The sequence below is a fragment of the Macaca fascicularis genome, chromosome 11 (assembly GCF_037993035.2).
Source record: "Macaca fascicularis isolate 582-1 chromosome 11, T2T-MFA8v1.1".
Taxonomy (NCBI): domain Eukaryota; kingdom Metazoa; phylum Chordata; class Mammalia; order Primates; family Cercopithecidae; genus Macaca; species Macaca fascicularis.
The window spans coordinates 52,562,907-52,578,406 of record NC_088385.1 but is presented as its reverse complement, the minus strand read 5'-3'; the positions used below and the strand labels follow the sequence as shown (position 1 = coordinate 52,578,406).

At 38.2% G+C, this 15,500-nt stretch overlaps 1 protein-coding gene across 2 annotated transcripts in view; it reads right to left on the bottom strand.

Annotated features, from left to right (window-relative positions):
- The window catches only part of ARID2 (AT-rich interaction domain 2), a 189,404-nt gene that overhangs the window by 28,961 nt on the left and 144,943 nt on the right, over positions 1–15,500 (bottom strand). Inside the window, exon 17 of one of the 2 annotated variants that reach the window (XR_012420153.1) lies at positions 6,353–6,518. The exons of the other annotated variant lie outside the window; for it this stretch is intronic. The gene's annotated coding sequence lies outside the window, so the exon portion shown is untranslated. The remainder of the gene's footprint in view (positions 1–6,352; positions 6,519–15,500) is intronic. 2 annotated transcript variants of the gene reach the window in all.

The window sequence follows — 15,500 nt, the reverse complement described above, 5'->3', positions numbered from 1 at the left end:
CATTGTGCTTAATGATGATAAACAAGGATGAGGACTTCTAGTTTCCTTTCAGACATGTAAAAAGCTGCAAGTCATCAATCAGTACCATCCTCACGACAAGAAATAAGATGAACAAACTGAAAATTTACAACTCCTCCTGGATCTATCAGAGAACCGAAGTCACAGGGCAATCTACCACTCTGAAAGCTGGAGAGACCCTTGAATACAGAGAATCAGCCCTTCTAGCTGGAGCCACTAACTTGCAGGAACCCTTAAACAGCAATTGACAAACTGCTAATCTTCAGAATTAAAAACCTCTTGGGACGGGAGGTCAGTCTCTGGGGAGAACCCATACTTTTGTGTGAATTTCCTTCAGAGACCAGTATCTCACAGTGAAGACTGAAAAAAACTTCCTCCCTGCTTCCAGGAATGGAAGAGGGTAAGTAACCGTTTCTAATATGCCCAGAGTGTTCTTTTTGCCTTACAAAGGTCTGTCTCATGAGCCTTATCTGACTTAGCAGAGCCTTATCTGACTTACAGGAAAAGCAATTAGAAAACATGGGCCCTCTCGAGGCAGAGCTTGCAGTGCGCCGAGATCGCGCCACTGCACTCCAGCCTGGGCGACAGAGCGAGACTCCCTCTCAAAAAAAAGAAAACAAGGGCCCTCCCTAGACTTTTCGTCTTACACAGTAGAAAAAAAATAAAGGCTGAGAAACTTACCAAAGTCGCAGCCCTTAGATGAAGGCCCACTTTTTTAAAGTGAGATTTAATCATAAGATTATAGAATATTTCACCTCCCCATTACCTTACCACCATATCAGCAGGTTTCCAGTATGGTATAACAGTGTATTAGAACTGACAGAGCTACAAGCTACAGGCTATATTTAAAAAGGAGTTTCTAAAAAAAATTCAACAACAACAAAGGAAGAAAAAAAAGGACACCAGGGAATATTGAAGCTTCTGACACCTATAGCTATAGCAAACATTAAACATGGCCTAACTTCTAGCCAGAAAAACATAAAACCTCACGCCAAAGGCTATTTACCTCAGATGCTTAACTGAAACATCCTGACTTTCAACAAAAACTTATAAGTCATGCCAACAGTAAACAAACAAACAACCCCCCCTACACACACACACACAGAGTCAGAAGAAGAGGCAAAGCTAACATTAGAACCAGACTCAGATATCACACAAATTTTGACATTTTCAGACTGAGAATTTAAAATAATTATAATAAATATGCTAAGACTAATGGAAAAAGTGAATATCAAGAACAAATGGATAATGTGAGCAGAGATGAGATGCTAAGAATAAAAAGAAAATGCTAGAAATAAGAAAAAAACTAACAGATATAAACCATGTCTTTCATAGACTCATCAACAGACTGGATACAGACAAGGAAAGAATCAGTGGACTTGAAGATGTGAGATATGTCGACAGGAACTTCCCAAACTGAAAAGCAAAGGGAACAAAGAATAAAGGAAACAAACAGAATATTCAAGGACTGTGGGACGATAACAAAAACTGCAAATATATGCAGTGGGAATACCATAAAAAGAAGAAAAAGAGAAAGAACACAAAAAATATTTGAAGTATAAGAATGAAGTGAGAATTTTCTAAAATTAATGTCACACAAGAAGAAATCACAGATCCAGGAAACACAGACAACACTAAACAAGATAAATATTAAAAAATCAACACCTAGCCATATCATATTCAAACTTCCAAAAACCAAAGACAAAGAAAAAAACCGTGACAGAAATAAGAGGGAAAAAACCAACTTACTAATGGAAGGACAAGAATACACTGATGTCTCTTTAGGAACAACGCAAACAAGAAGAGTGGAATGAGATATTTAAACTGTTGAAAGATAAACATCCATTAACCTAGAATTTTGTATCCAGTAAAATCACTCTTCAAAAGTCAAGGAGAAATAGACTTTCTCAGACCAACAAAAACTGAGGCCATATGCACCAGGAGACCGGCTTCACAAGAAATGTTAAGAGGAGATCTTCAGAGAAGGAAAATATAGAGGTCAAAACTTGAATTTACATAGAGTAAGGAAGAGTGTTAGAGAAGAAATCAATAGAAGTAAATTATTTTTCTTGCTTTTAATCTAACAGATAAATAAAAAAATAGCAATAGTATATCTGGTGATTATAGTTTATAGATAAGTGAAATGAGTGACAGCATGTAAAGGACACAGTGTAAGGCAACGGTCCCCAACCTTTTTGGTACCAGGGACTACTTTCATGGAAGACAATTTTTCCATGGACCAAGGGTTGGGGGGATGGTTTTGGGATGATTCAAGTGCAATACATTTATTGTGCACTTTACTTCTATTATTCATTGTACTATATAATGAAATAATTATACAACTCACCATAATGTTGAATCAATGGGAGCCCTGTACTTGTTTTCCAGCAACTAGACAGTCCCATCTGGGGGTGATGGGAGAAGTGATAGATCATCAGGCATTAGGTTCTCATAAGGAGCATGCAACTTAGATCTCTCAAATGCATAGTTCACAGTAGGGCTTGTGCTCCTATGAGAATCCAGTGCCGCCACTGATCTAACAGGGGGCAGAGCTTAGGTGGTAATGCAATCAACAGGGAGTGGCTGTAAATACAGATGAAGCTTCACTTTTTTGCCCAAGCCTCACCTCCTGCTGTGCAGCCTGGTTCCTAACAGGCCACGGACCAGTACCTGTATAGCAGTACACAGGTACTACATCCCATTTTATTCCATGTTGCTTTATTATGCTCTGTAGATACTTTTTTTTGAGATGGAGTCTTGCTCTGGAGTGCAGTGGTGCGATCTCGGCTCATGGCAAGCTCTGCCTCCCAGGTTCACACCATTCTCCTGCCTCAGCCTCCTGAGTAGCTGGGACTACAGGCGCCCACCACCAGGCCCGGCTAAATATTTTTTGTACTTTTAGTAGAGAATGGGGCTTCACCGTGTTAGCCAGGATGGTCTCGATCTCCTGAACTCATGATCCGCCTGCCTCGGCCTCCCAAAGTGCTGGGATTACAGGTGTGAGCCACTGTGCCCGGCCAAATGTTATGTGTCTTTTGAGTATTCCACCGACTGGCTGTTACCCTCATCTCTCTCCCCATCCTTAGGGCTCCCTGAGACACCATTCAACAATATTGAAATTAGACTAATTAATAACCCCACAATGGCCTCTCGGTGTTCAAGTGAAAGGAAGAGTCATATGTCTCTCACTTTAAATTAAAAGCTAGAAATGATTAAATTTAGTGAGAAAGGTATGGCAAAGCTGAGAAAGGCTAAAAGCTATGCCTCTTGCACCAAACAGCCAAGCTGTGAATGTAAAGGAAAAGTTCTCCATGGAAAATAAAAGTAATTCTCAATTGAACACCCAAATGTTAGGTAAGTGAAACAGTCTTGCTGATATGGAGACAGTTGTGGAGGTCTGGATAGAATATCAAACCAGTCAAGACGTTCCATTAAGCCAAAGCCTAATCCAGAGCAAGGCCCTAAACTCTCTTAAATTCTATGAATAGGTTGAGAGAGATGGGGAAATTGCAGAAGAAAAGTTTGAAGCCAGCAGAGGTTGCTTCATGAGGTTTAAGGAAAGAAGCCATCTCCATAACATGAAAGTGCAAGGTAAAGCAAGTCCTGATGCAGAAGTTGCAGCAAGTTATCCAGAAGACCTAGCTAACATCATTGATAAAGAATGCTACTCTAAACAACAGATTTTCAATAAAGATCAAACAGCTTTCTACTGGAAGAAGATGGTATCTAGGTCTAGGACTTTCATAGCTAGAGAGGAAAAGTCAATGCCTGGCTTCAGAGCTTCTAAGATTCTAAGAAAGGCTGACTCTCATTAGCAGCTAATGCAGCTGGTGACTTTAAGTTGAAGTCAATGCTCATTGATCATTCTGAAAATCTGAGGATTCTTGAGAATTATCTAAATCTACATTGCCTGTGCAACATCAAAGCCTAAATGATAGCACATTTGTTTACAGCATGGTTTACTGAATATTTTAAGCCCACTATTGAAACTTACCACTCTGATGAAAAGATTTATTTCAAAATAGTACCACTCACTGACAATGTACCTAATTGCCCTAGAGCTCTGATGGAGCTGTACAAGGATATGAATGTTGTTTTCATGCTGCTAACACAACATCCATTCTGCAGCTCATGGAACAAGGAGTCACTTCAACTATTTTGTATTTTTTTGAGACAGGGTCTCACTCTGTTGCTGAGGTTGGAGTGCAGTGGCACATCTCAGCTCACTGCAAACTCCGCCTCCTGGGCTCAAACGATCCTTCCACCAAAACCTCCTGAGTAACTGGGACTACAGGCAAGGGCCACCATGACCACCTATTTTTTAATTTTTTTGTAGAGACAAGGTTTTGCTATATTGCCCAGCCTCGTCTTGAACTCCTGGGCTCAAGCCATCTTCCTGCTTTGGCCTTCCAAAGTGTTCAGATTACAGGCATCAGCCACTGTGCCTGGCCTCAACTTTCAACTCCTGTTACTTAAGGCTATAGCTGCTATAGATGGTAATTCCATGGACAGATCTGGCAAAGTAAAATGAAAATCTTCTGCAAATGATTCTCTAATGCTAGCTGCCACTAAGAACATTTGTAATTCATGGGAGGAGGTCAAAATATGAACAGTAGCAGGTATATGAAAGAAGTTGATTCCAATTCTCATGGATGACTTTGAGGATTCAAGGCCTCAGTGGAGGAAGTAACAGCAAATACGATAGAAATAGCAAGAGAACTAGAAGCAGAGCCTAAAGATGTAACTGAATTGCTACAATCTTATGATAAAATTTGAATGGATGAGGAGTTGCTTCTTAGGGATGAACAAATAAAGTGGTTTCTCAGGGTAGAATCTACTCCTGGTGAAGATGCTGTGAACACAGTTGAAATGATAGCAAAGGCTTCAGAATATTACATAAACTTAGTTGATAACACAGCAGCAGGCTTTGAGAAGACTGACTCAATCTTTTTATTTTTATTTTTTAAGAGATAGGGTCTTGCTATATTGTCCAGGCTGGAGTGCAGTGGCTATTCACAGGCACTACCCACTACTGATCAGCATGGGAGTTTCGACTTGCTCCATTTCTGACCTGGGCTGGTTCACCCTTCCTTAGGCAACCTGGTGGTCCCCACTCCCAGGAAGTCACCATACTGATGCCGAACTTAGTGCAGACAACCAATCAGTGTAGTGCACTACAGCCCAGAACTCTTGGACTCAAGCAATCCTCCTTGCTCAATGTCCGAAATAGCTGGGAGTACAGGAATGCACTGCTGCTTGACTCCAATTTTGAAAGAAGTTCTACTATGAGTAAAACGGTATCAAGCAGCATCTCATGCTACAGAGAAATCTTCTGTGAAAGGAAGAGTCCAGTAATGTGGCAAACTTCATTACTTTAAGAAATTGACATGACTACCCCAATCTTTAGCAACCACTATCACGATCAGTCAGCAGCCATCAACATCAAGGCAAGACCTTTCACCAGCAAACAGATGATGACTTGCTAAAGGTTCAAATGATCATTAGCATTTTTAGCAGTAAAGTATTTTTAATTAAGGTATGTACCCTGTTTTTTTAGACGAAATGTTATTGCACACTTAATTAACTCCAGTATAGTGTAAACGTAACTTTTAAATGCACTAAGAAACAAAAACATTTATGTGACTTGCTTTATTGTGATATTTGCCTTCTTGTGGTGATCTGGAACCAAACATGCAATATATCTGAGGTATGCCTGTACTATTATTTGAAAGTCATCTTAGATTAACTATAAATGTATACTGCAAACTCTAAAATAACCACAAATGAAAAATTTAAAGAAATATGATTGATATCTGAAGAAAGGGGAGAAAATGGCAACATAAAAAGTGTTCAGCTAACATCAGAGAAGGCAGAAAAATGGTACAGCAGAAAAAGAACAAGTGCATTTACAAATATGATAGCTATCAATGCAACTATAGTGATAATCACATTAAATGAGAATGATCTAAATACACGAAGTAAAAGACAGAAAGGATAATAAAATAAGACCCAACTATGTATTGTTAAAAATAAAGACACAGATTAAAAGTAAAGGGATGGAGAAAGATAAACTATATTAACACTAATTAAAAGAAAGCTGGAGTGGCAATAATTATTTCAGACAAAGCAGACTTCAGAGCAAGAAAAATTATCGTGGATCAAGAGGGGCATTACATAGAGATAAAGAAAACCTAACAATCTTCTCCAAGAAGATATGGCAATCCTTAAGATATATGTACTGAACATAAAGCATCAAAACATGTGAGGCAAACACTGACAGAACTGCAAAGAGAAAGAACCAAACCCACTATTACAGTTGAAGACTTCAACATACCTCTATCAGTAATTGACAGATCCAATAGGCAGAAAATCAGTAAGGATATAGTTGAATTGAACAGCACCATCAATCAACTGGATCTAATTGATATTTACTGAATACTTCATCCAACAATATATTCTTCTCAAGCTCACATGGAACATCCACCAAGATAGACCACAATCTGGGACATAAAACACACCTTAGCAAATTTAAAAGAATAGAAATCATATGTATACTCTGAAACCACAATGGAATTAAATAGAAATCGACAAGGTTTGGCTGTGTCCCCACCCATGCGGTTACGCCCATGCTGCTGTTCTCCTGATAGTGAGTCAGTCTTCACGAGATCTGATGATTTCATAAGGGACTTTCCCCCCCTTTGCTTGGCACTTCTCTCTCCTGCTGCCATGTGAAGGATGTGTTTGCTTCCTTTTCTGTCATGATTGTTGCTTTCCTAAGGCCTTCCCAGCCATGCAAAACTGTGAGTCAATTAAACCTTTATAAGTTACCCAGTCTCAGGTATGTCCTTACAGCAGCATGAGAACAGATTAATAGAGAAATCAATAACAAAAAGTCAGAAAATATAAAAAACATTTGGAGTCTAAGTAACACATTTTTACAATATTTCAAACTAAAGGAAAATGAAAATACAACGTAATCATAATTTCTGGATATAGTAAAAGTAGTACTTAGAGGGAAGGCTTTAGCATTGAATGTATATACTAAAAAAGAAGAAAGATGTAAAATAATAATGTAAGCTTCTACCTTAGGAAACTAGACAAAGCAGAGCACATTAAACCCAAACCAGGCAGAAGAAAAAAAATAAATAAAGGAGCAGAAAGTAATGAAACTGAAAACAGGAAACCAACAGAAAGAAAAAAATTTAACAAATCCAAAAGCTGGTTCTTGGGGGGAAAAATTTCAGTAAAATACATAAACCTGTAGCTAACCTAACCAAGAAAAGGTAACAGAAGATACATATCATTAATATCAGAAATGAAAAAGGGACCATCACTACCAATCCCATGGACATTAAAAGGATGATAATAAAGAAACAGAAATATCTCTATGCTCACACATTTGGTAACTCAGATGAAATCGACCAACTCCCTGAAAGACACAATCTGCCAAAACTCACTCAAGGAGCAACAGATAATCTGAATAACATTGTAACTATTAAAGAAATTGAATCAATAATTAATAACCTTCAAAACAGAAAGTACCAGGACCACATGGTTTCTCTGCTGAATTCACAACAAATAATTAAAGGAAGGAATGATACCAATTCTCTACAATCCCTACCGGACAACAGAAGCAAAAGGAACACTTTCTAACTCATTCTATGAGGATGGCATTACCCTATTACCAAAATCAGACAAAGACATGACAAGAAAACTACATCCCAGAATCTTGCATGAATATAGAGGAGAACATCCTCAGGAAAAATATTAGCAAATCGTATCAAACAATGCATAAAAAAGAAATATGTACCATGACAAAATAAAATTTATTACAGGCACACAAGGCTGGTTGAAGTAAAAAATTGAAGTAACCCATCACATTCACAAGCTAAAAAATAAAAATCATATGATCATAGCACTAGATGCAGAAAAGCATTTGATATAATCCATTATCTACTCATGCTAAAAGCTCTCAGCAAAAAAACAAATTAAAAATGGGTTAAATATCTGAATAGACAACCCACCAAAGAAGATATACGTATGGTAAATAAACAAAAAGATGCTCAACATCATATGTTATTAGGGAACTAGAAATTAACACAACAGATATACCAACACACACACCCCTATCAAAACGGCTCATATCTAAAACACTGACAACACTAAATGTTGGCAAAGATATGAAGCAACAAGATTCTCATTCACTGCTGGTAGGAATACAAAATAGTACAGACACTTTGGACGGCAGATTCACAGTTTCTTACAGTGTTTAACATAGTCTTTATCATATGATCCAGCAATTATAATCCTAGGTCTTTGCTCAAATGAGTTGAAAAATTACATCCACACAGAGTTACACATAAATGTTTATAACACTTTAGTTCAAAACTGCCAATAATTGGAAGCAACTATGACATTGTTCAATAGATGAATGGATAAGCAAACTATGGTACATCTGTATAATAAAATATTATGCAGAAATAAAAAGAAATGAGCTATCCAACAATAAGAAGACATGGAGAAAACGTATGTGCATATTACTAAGTGAAAGAAAGCAGATTAAAAAGCATACTGCTGAATAATTCTAACTATATTACATTCCAGAAAAGTCACAACTACAGAGACAGTAAAAAAATCAGCGGCTGCCAGGAATTGGGGGTGAGGGAGGGGGTGAGGAGGAGTAAATAGGTAAAGCATAATGGATTTTTAGTGTAGTGAAGGTACTCTGTATGTTACTGTAATGCTGGAGACATGACATTATGCATTTGTCAAAACCCATGGAACTACAGAAAGAATGAATCTGAATGTAAACTATGAACTTTAGTTAATAATAGTGTATCAATATTGGCTCATCAATTATAATGTGTGTACCACACTAATGCAAGGTGCCAATAATAGTGGAAACTGTGTGCAGGTAGGACGGAAATATGGGAGCTCTTCTATCTGCTCGATTTTTCCATAAACCTAAAACTGCTCTTAAAAAATGCAGTTTAGGCCGGGCACGGTGGCTTACGTCTGTAATCGCCTCGGAGGCCGAGGCGAGCGGATCATGAGGTCAGATCAAGACCACCCTGGCTAACACGGTGAAGCCCCGTTCTCTACTAAGTATACATAAAAAAAAAAAATTAGCCGGGCGTGGAGGTGGGCGCTTGTAGTCCCAGCTACTCAGGAGGCTGAGGCAGGAGAATGGTGTGAACCCAGGAGGCAGAGCTTGCAATGAGCCGAGACCGCACCACTGCACTCCAGCCTGCGCGACAGAACGAGACTCCGTCTCAAAAAAAAAAAACAAAAAAACAAAAAAACGGTTTATTAGCTTTAAAAAAGATATGGATAAATATTATCACTATTGTGCAACTGTGTTGAAAACATTAGACATATATATATTTTGTTTGTTTTATTTTGTTTTGTTTTGTTTTTGAGGTGATGCCTTGCTCTGTCACACAGGCTAGAATGCAATGGCATGATCTCGGCTCACTGCAACCTCCACCTCTCCGGTTTAAGCAATTCTGCGTCAGCCTCCCGATTAGCTGGGATTACAGTCACCCGCCACCATGCCTGGCTAATGTTCGCATTTTTAGTAGAGATGGGTTTCACCACATTGGCCAGGCTGTTCTCAAACTCCTGACCTCAAGTGATCCATCTACCCCGGCCTTCCAAAGTGCTGAAATTATAGGCGTGAGCCACCGCACCTGGCCTAGACATTATAATTGGGTAAGACAAAATATGAAGTATATAGAAAACACCTATCAGTTGAAAAATATAATGGAAGTTGAGATCATTTATAACAACTAAATATAAGACTACCACTTAGCAATAAACTTAATAAAGTACAAAACTGATGTGAAGAAAAGTCTAGAAACTCTATTGGGAAAAAAAAATAGTAATGACATGGGCTGATACCTTTTCCAGTAAGGGAAGACTTAAAAAAAGTGTCCACTATCAAAAAATAAACAAAAGACTCTGTTCATTAAAAGCAGTTGCGGCTAGGCGCAGTGGCTCACGCCTGTAATCCCAGCGCTTTGGGAGGCCAAGGCAGGCGGATCACGAGCTCAGGAGTTCCAGACCAGCCTGGCCAATATGGTGAAACCCCGTCTCTACTAAAAATACAAAAATTAGCTGGGCATGGTGGTGCATGCCTGTAATCCCAGCTACTCAGGCTGAGGCAGGAGAATCGCTTGAAACCGGGAGGTGAAGGTTACAGTGAGCCAAGATCGTGCCACTGCACTCCAGTCTGGGTGACACCGCGAGACTCCATCTTAAAAAAAAAAAAAACCAATTGCAACCCATATCCCAACATGACTTTCTTAGCAATTTCGAAAAATAAATCTGATTTATACATCACTCTAATTTCAAAACTTGGCATAGTGCCTAGTATAAGGTAGTTGCTCAAATAAATCACAAAAAAACTGTAAAGAATCAGCAGGGGCAACCTGCCATATCCGAAGTTAAAATACATTTAAAGTGATGGTGTAATAAGGACAGAGATCAAGGGGATAACAAGTGATCCAGAAACAGGCACAGCATATATAGGAATTTAGTATATGACAAATGTCTGAGGGAAAGATGAACTTGCCATTAAGTTAGCCATTTGGAAAATAATTAAGCTAGACTCATACCTCACTCTATACATCAAGCTAAATTACAAATGAATCAAAAAGTAAAAATATTAATGTATTACAAAGCAAAAAATGTGTACTTTATGATATAAAAGTTGAAAAGGTCTTTCTAAGCACGACATGAAAACCATTAAGATTTAAATTCTATGTAGCAAAATATGGCTAAAGTCTCGAGACGTGGGGTAGACACATAATAAACAGATGACATCCTTTTTTTTCCTTTGAGACAGAGTCTCACTTTGTCACCCAGGCTGGAGTGCAGTGGCATAATCTCGGCTTACTGCAACCTCTGCCTCCCAGGTTCAGGCGATTCCCATGCCTCAGACACCCAAGTAGCTGGGATTACAGGCACCCGCCACCACGCTCAGCTAATTTTTGTATTTTTAGTAGAGACAGACAGGGTTTTGCCATGTTGACCAGGCTGGTCTTGAACTCCTGACCTCAAGTGATCCGCCTCCCTTGGCTTCCCAAAGTGTTGGGATTACAGGTGTGAGCCACCATGCCTGGCCAAGAGTTGACATCCTTAATGCAGAGAGAAGTATTGCAAATTTTTAGGAAGGGCAATAAAGAATAAGCAAATGACACGAGTAGATAATTCACAGAAGAAAATCATATTTAAAAATATTTAACTCAGGCCAGGTACAGTGGCTCAAGCCTGTAATCCCAGCACTTTGGGAGGCCGAGACGGGCGGATCACGAGGTCAGGAGATCGAGACCAGCCTGGCTAACACGGTGAAACCCTGTCTCTACTAAAAATACAAAAAACTAGCCGGGCGAGGTGGCGGGCGCCTGTAGTCCCAGCTATTTGGGAGGCTGAGGCAGGAGAATGGCGTAAACCTGGGAGGCAGAGCTTGTAGTGAGCTGAGATCCAGCCACTGCACTCCAGCCTGGGTGACAGAGCGAGACTCTGTCTCAAAAAAAAAAAAAAAAAAAAAAAAAAAAAAAAAAAAAAAAAAAAATTTAACTCAATACCTGAAATAAAAATTAAAACAGGAGCTGGGGAATGGTAAGATGAAGAAGCAGAATACAAAAGATTTTTAGGGCAATAAAACTATTCTGTATACTGTAATGGTGGACACATGTTATTATATTAATATTTGTCAAAACCCATAGAGTAGTAGTCAGGTGCAATGGTTCATGCCTATAATCCCAACCCTTTGTGAAGTCAAGGTGGGAGGATTGTTTAAGACCAGGAATTCAAAACCAGCTTAGGCAACATATAAGACCCTGTCTGTACAGAATTTTTTTTGTTTTTGTTTTTGAGATGGAGTCTTGCTTTGTCACCCAGGCTGGAGTGCAGTGGTGTGATCAGGGCTCACTGCAAGCTCTGCCTCCTGGGTTCATGCCATTCTCCTGCGTCAGCCTCCCGAGAAGCTGGGACCACAGGTGCCCACCACCATGCCCAGCTAACTTTTTTGTATTTTTAGTAGAGACGGGGATTCACTGTGTTAGCCAGGATGGTCTCAATCTCCTGACCTCATGATCCGCCCATCTCAGTCTCCCAAAGTGTTGGGATTACAGGCGTGAGTCACTGCACCCAGAAAATTTTAAAATTAGCTAGGCAAAAAAGTTAAAATTTGGTGGGTGTGGTGGTCACACCTGTAGTCCTAGCTACTCAGGAGGCTGAGGCGGGAGGGATCACTTGAGCCCAGGAAGTCCCAGTTACAGCGAGCTGTGATCATCCCACTAAACTCTAGCCTGGATGACAGAACAAGACTTTGTCTCAAAAACAAACAACAACAGGCTGGGTGCAGTGGCTCATGCCTGTAATCCCAACACTTTGGGAGGCCAAGGTGGGTAGACTACGAGGTTAGGAGTTCAAGATCAGCCTGGCCAACATGGTGAAACGACGTCTCCACTAAAAATACAAAAAATAGCTGGGCATGGTGGCACGCACCTGTAGTCCCAGCTACTTGGGAGGATGAGGCGAGAGAATCGCTTGAACTTGGGAGACAGGGGTTGCAGTGAGCCGAGATAACCCCACTGCACTCCAGCCTGGGTGATGGAGCAAGACTCCATCTCCAAACAACAACAACAACAAATTTCACAAAACAACCCAACAAAACAAAACCCCCAGAATGTACAATGTCAAGAGCAAATCTTAAACTATGGACTTTGGGTGATAATGATGTGTCAACACAGGTTAACCAGTTGTAACAAATGTACCATTCCTATAAAGATTTAACATTTGTGGGGCAGGTGCTCTATACGAATACTCTGTATTTGCCACTCAATTTTGTTGTAAACCTAAAATTGCTCTCAAAATAAAGTCTATTTAAAAATTTTAAATAACAAAAGAATAAAAATTGACAGTCTTTTTGAGGCTATCAGATCAGCAAAGATGAAATTTCCCTTCAGATTTGAGTAGTTAGGTAGCGGGAAACAAGCTCATATTCTATTATTTGAATTACAAATTAACATTTTTGGATGGTAATTTGTCAATTTCTATAAAAATAAAAACATGTAAACCTCCTGACTCAGCAATTCCCAGTTTCGTATTTTAGTCTACTGAAATACTTGTAGAAAATGTGCTATAGAAACAAAATTATTCACCACAGTTCTGTTCATATGTAATAGCAAATAACTAAAATCCCAAATACCCTTAATATGAGATATAGTTAACAGACTATAGTGCAGGATCATTGCATCTTATTCATGGAAAGAAATGTGTCCTCATAATTCAAGAGCAATCCTGTCAAAAAAAGGACGAGCAATTCTATTTACCAATGCAGATAACAAAGACAGTGCAATAAAAGGGAATTCTTGGTATTCAATACAAAGAATGAGTAAATCTACGTATTGACATAAAAAGTGTATATATATATTCTATATGAATATTACATATATTATTGAAGCAAGCTCTAGATCAGCATATATAGTTTAAAATAAGAAACAAAGTATACATGTATACTTTTCATGTACAATATAGTACAGCTGTATATGAAAAAGGTTTGTAAAGATATATACCAAAATTACAACCATGCTTATCTTTCGATAATGCTATTTTTATAATTTAAATTTTTTAAAAGCTAGAAGTATAATTTTAAGATGAGAAAAACAATTATGTAAATATTGTGGAATCACTTTTGTTAAGAGTCTTGAGTAGCACCTGATGAAACTAATTTGGATTGTCCCACTGGACAGTGCTGAAGCCCAAAACATCCACTGTGACTCTTTTTTTAGAATAAACTACTCTTATAGTATGAGAAAAGAAAGTTACAGTGACAAATTGAACAAAAAAGTCACTGACTTACCCTAATTTCCTTAAGACCAGATTACTGACAGAGGGAAAAATATCAAAATATAAGATTTAAATGGAAACTAAAAAAATCACGTAAGTTCTAAATAAAAACATGGGGGTTCTTCTACAATTTGGGCACAGAGAAAGCCTTCCTAACTATAATCCAGATCCAGAAGCAATAATGAAAAACCTAATAAATTTGTTTACAGAAAAATTAATTGAAAGAAAAAAACCCTTCATCTAGGACAAAAATAAAGTAACGCAAAACAAAGGGTAAAGTAAAAAGACAAATGATTAACTGAAAAAATGAGAAAACTTTTTCAAGTTACACCACAGCAGACATTTTTTTTTTTGGAGTATGACATAGGACAAAGAATAAATTCTTAACAATATTGAGAAATGGGATTTTTGGTGTGGGAGAAAGAAGATACAGGTGTGAAAATGATAAAACAAAGTAAAAACCTTGTTGTACTTAATCTAAATTCCAAGAATCAGTAGAAACACACAGACTATCTTGCCTATCAGAGAGCAGGGAAACTATCAAATACTTACATTAAGGTCACAACCAAAGGACTTGGGAAATCCACTTGAAAAGACTTTCACTGACCAAAAATAGCACAATTTGTATACCAAGAAGGATACAATAACCTCAATTGACTGAAATACCTCAAATACGTTTAAATTCCTGTTGGCTCATAGTAATACTACAAACAAAATAAACAAAAACCAAACCTCATGGTAACTTTGTGCAGAGCGATAGTGAGCAACTCATTATTTTGAAAACAGGTAAATAAGGGAAATATCCAAGCATCTATCTTGCCTTTCCTGTAGGAAATATTCCTCAAAGAAGGCAAATGACTAATAAAAGGGGGTCGTTTATATTTTACAAACCTTAATGAAATAATGTTCTGAACAATGATCCTTAAAGGCTGTTTACATCACAAAAAGAGACAAGAAGATATTACATATTTCCTGATGGAAGTACACAATTTCATTTCTGAAGTGGTCTTCAAATAGTGAAACCAGAACTTGATCAGATATTTGGTCCAAACTATCAATGCACAGAAAATACAAGGTCAGAGTAACACGCTAAACAATATCAGGAAAATCCAGACTGTAATGCTCTATAGGACAAATTAAACTGTTTTTTTTCCCCCCAACAAAAACTTGCAAAGAAAAAAAAAATTAAGAGGGATGGAGGGGTAATCTAACAGATTAAAAGAGATTTAAGACTTATCAACCAGAGGCAATGTTTGAACCTTAGATTCCAATTCAAACTCTAAAAAGGCCACCGGAGAAATGTAAACACTGACAGGATATAAGAAATCATAATATTAAAGGGAATTAATTTTTTTCTGTAGGAGTATGGTGGTGGTGGTGGTACAGTATTTATATCTAAAGAGTGAGGTTCCTAACTTTTAGAGATAAATGCTTACAGATTAAAAAACCAAGCATCAATATGTGATGATATAAGAGGGAGTGGGACTTACTGAAAACAATCTATATTGTACATCTAAAAGGAGAATTATGGCTCATGCCTGTAATCCCAGCACTTTGGGAGGCTGAGGTGGGCAGATCACTTGAGTTCAGGAGTTCGAGAACAGCCTTGGCAACAAGGCAAAACC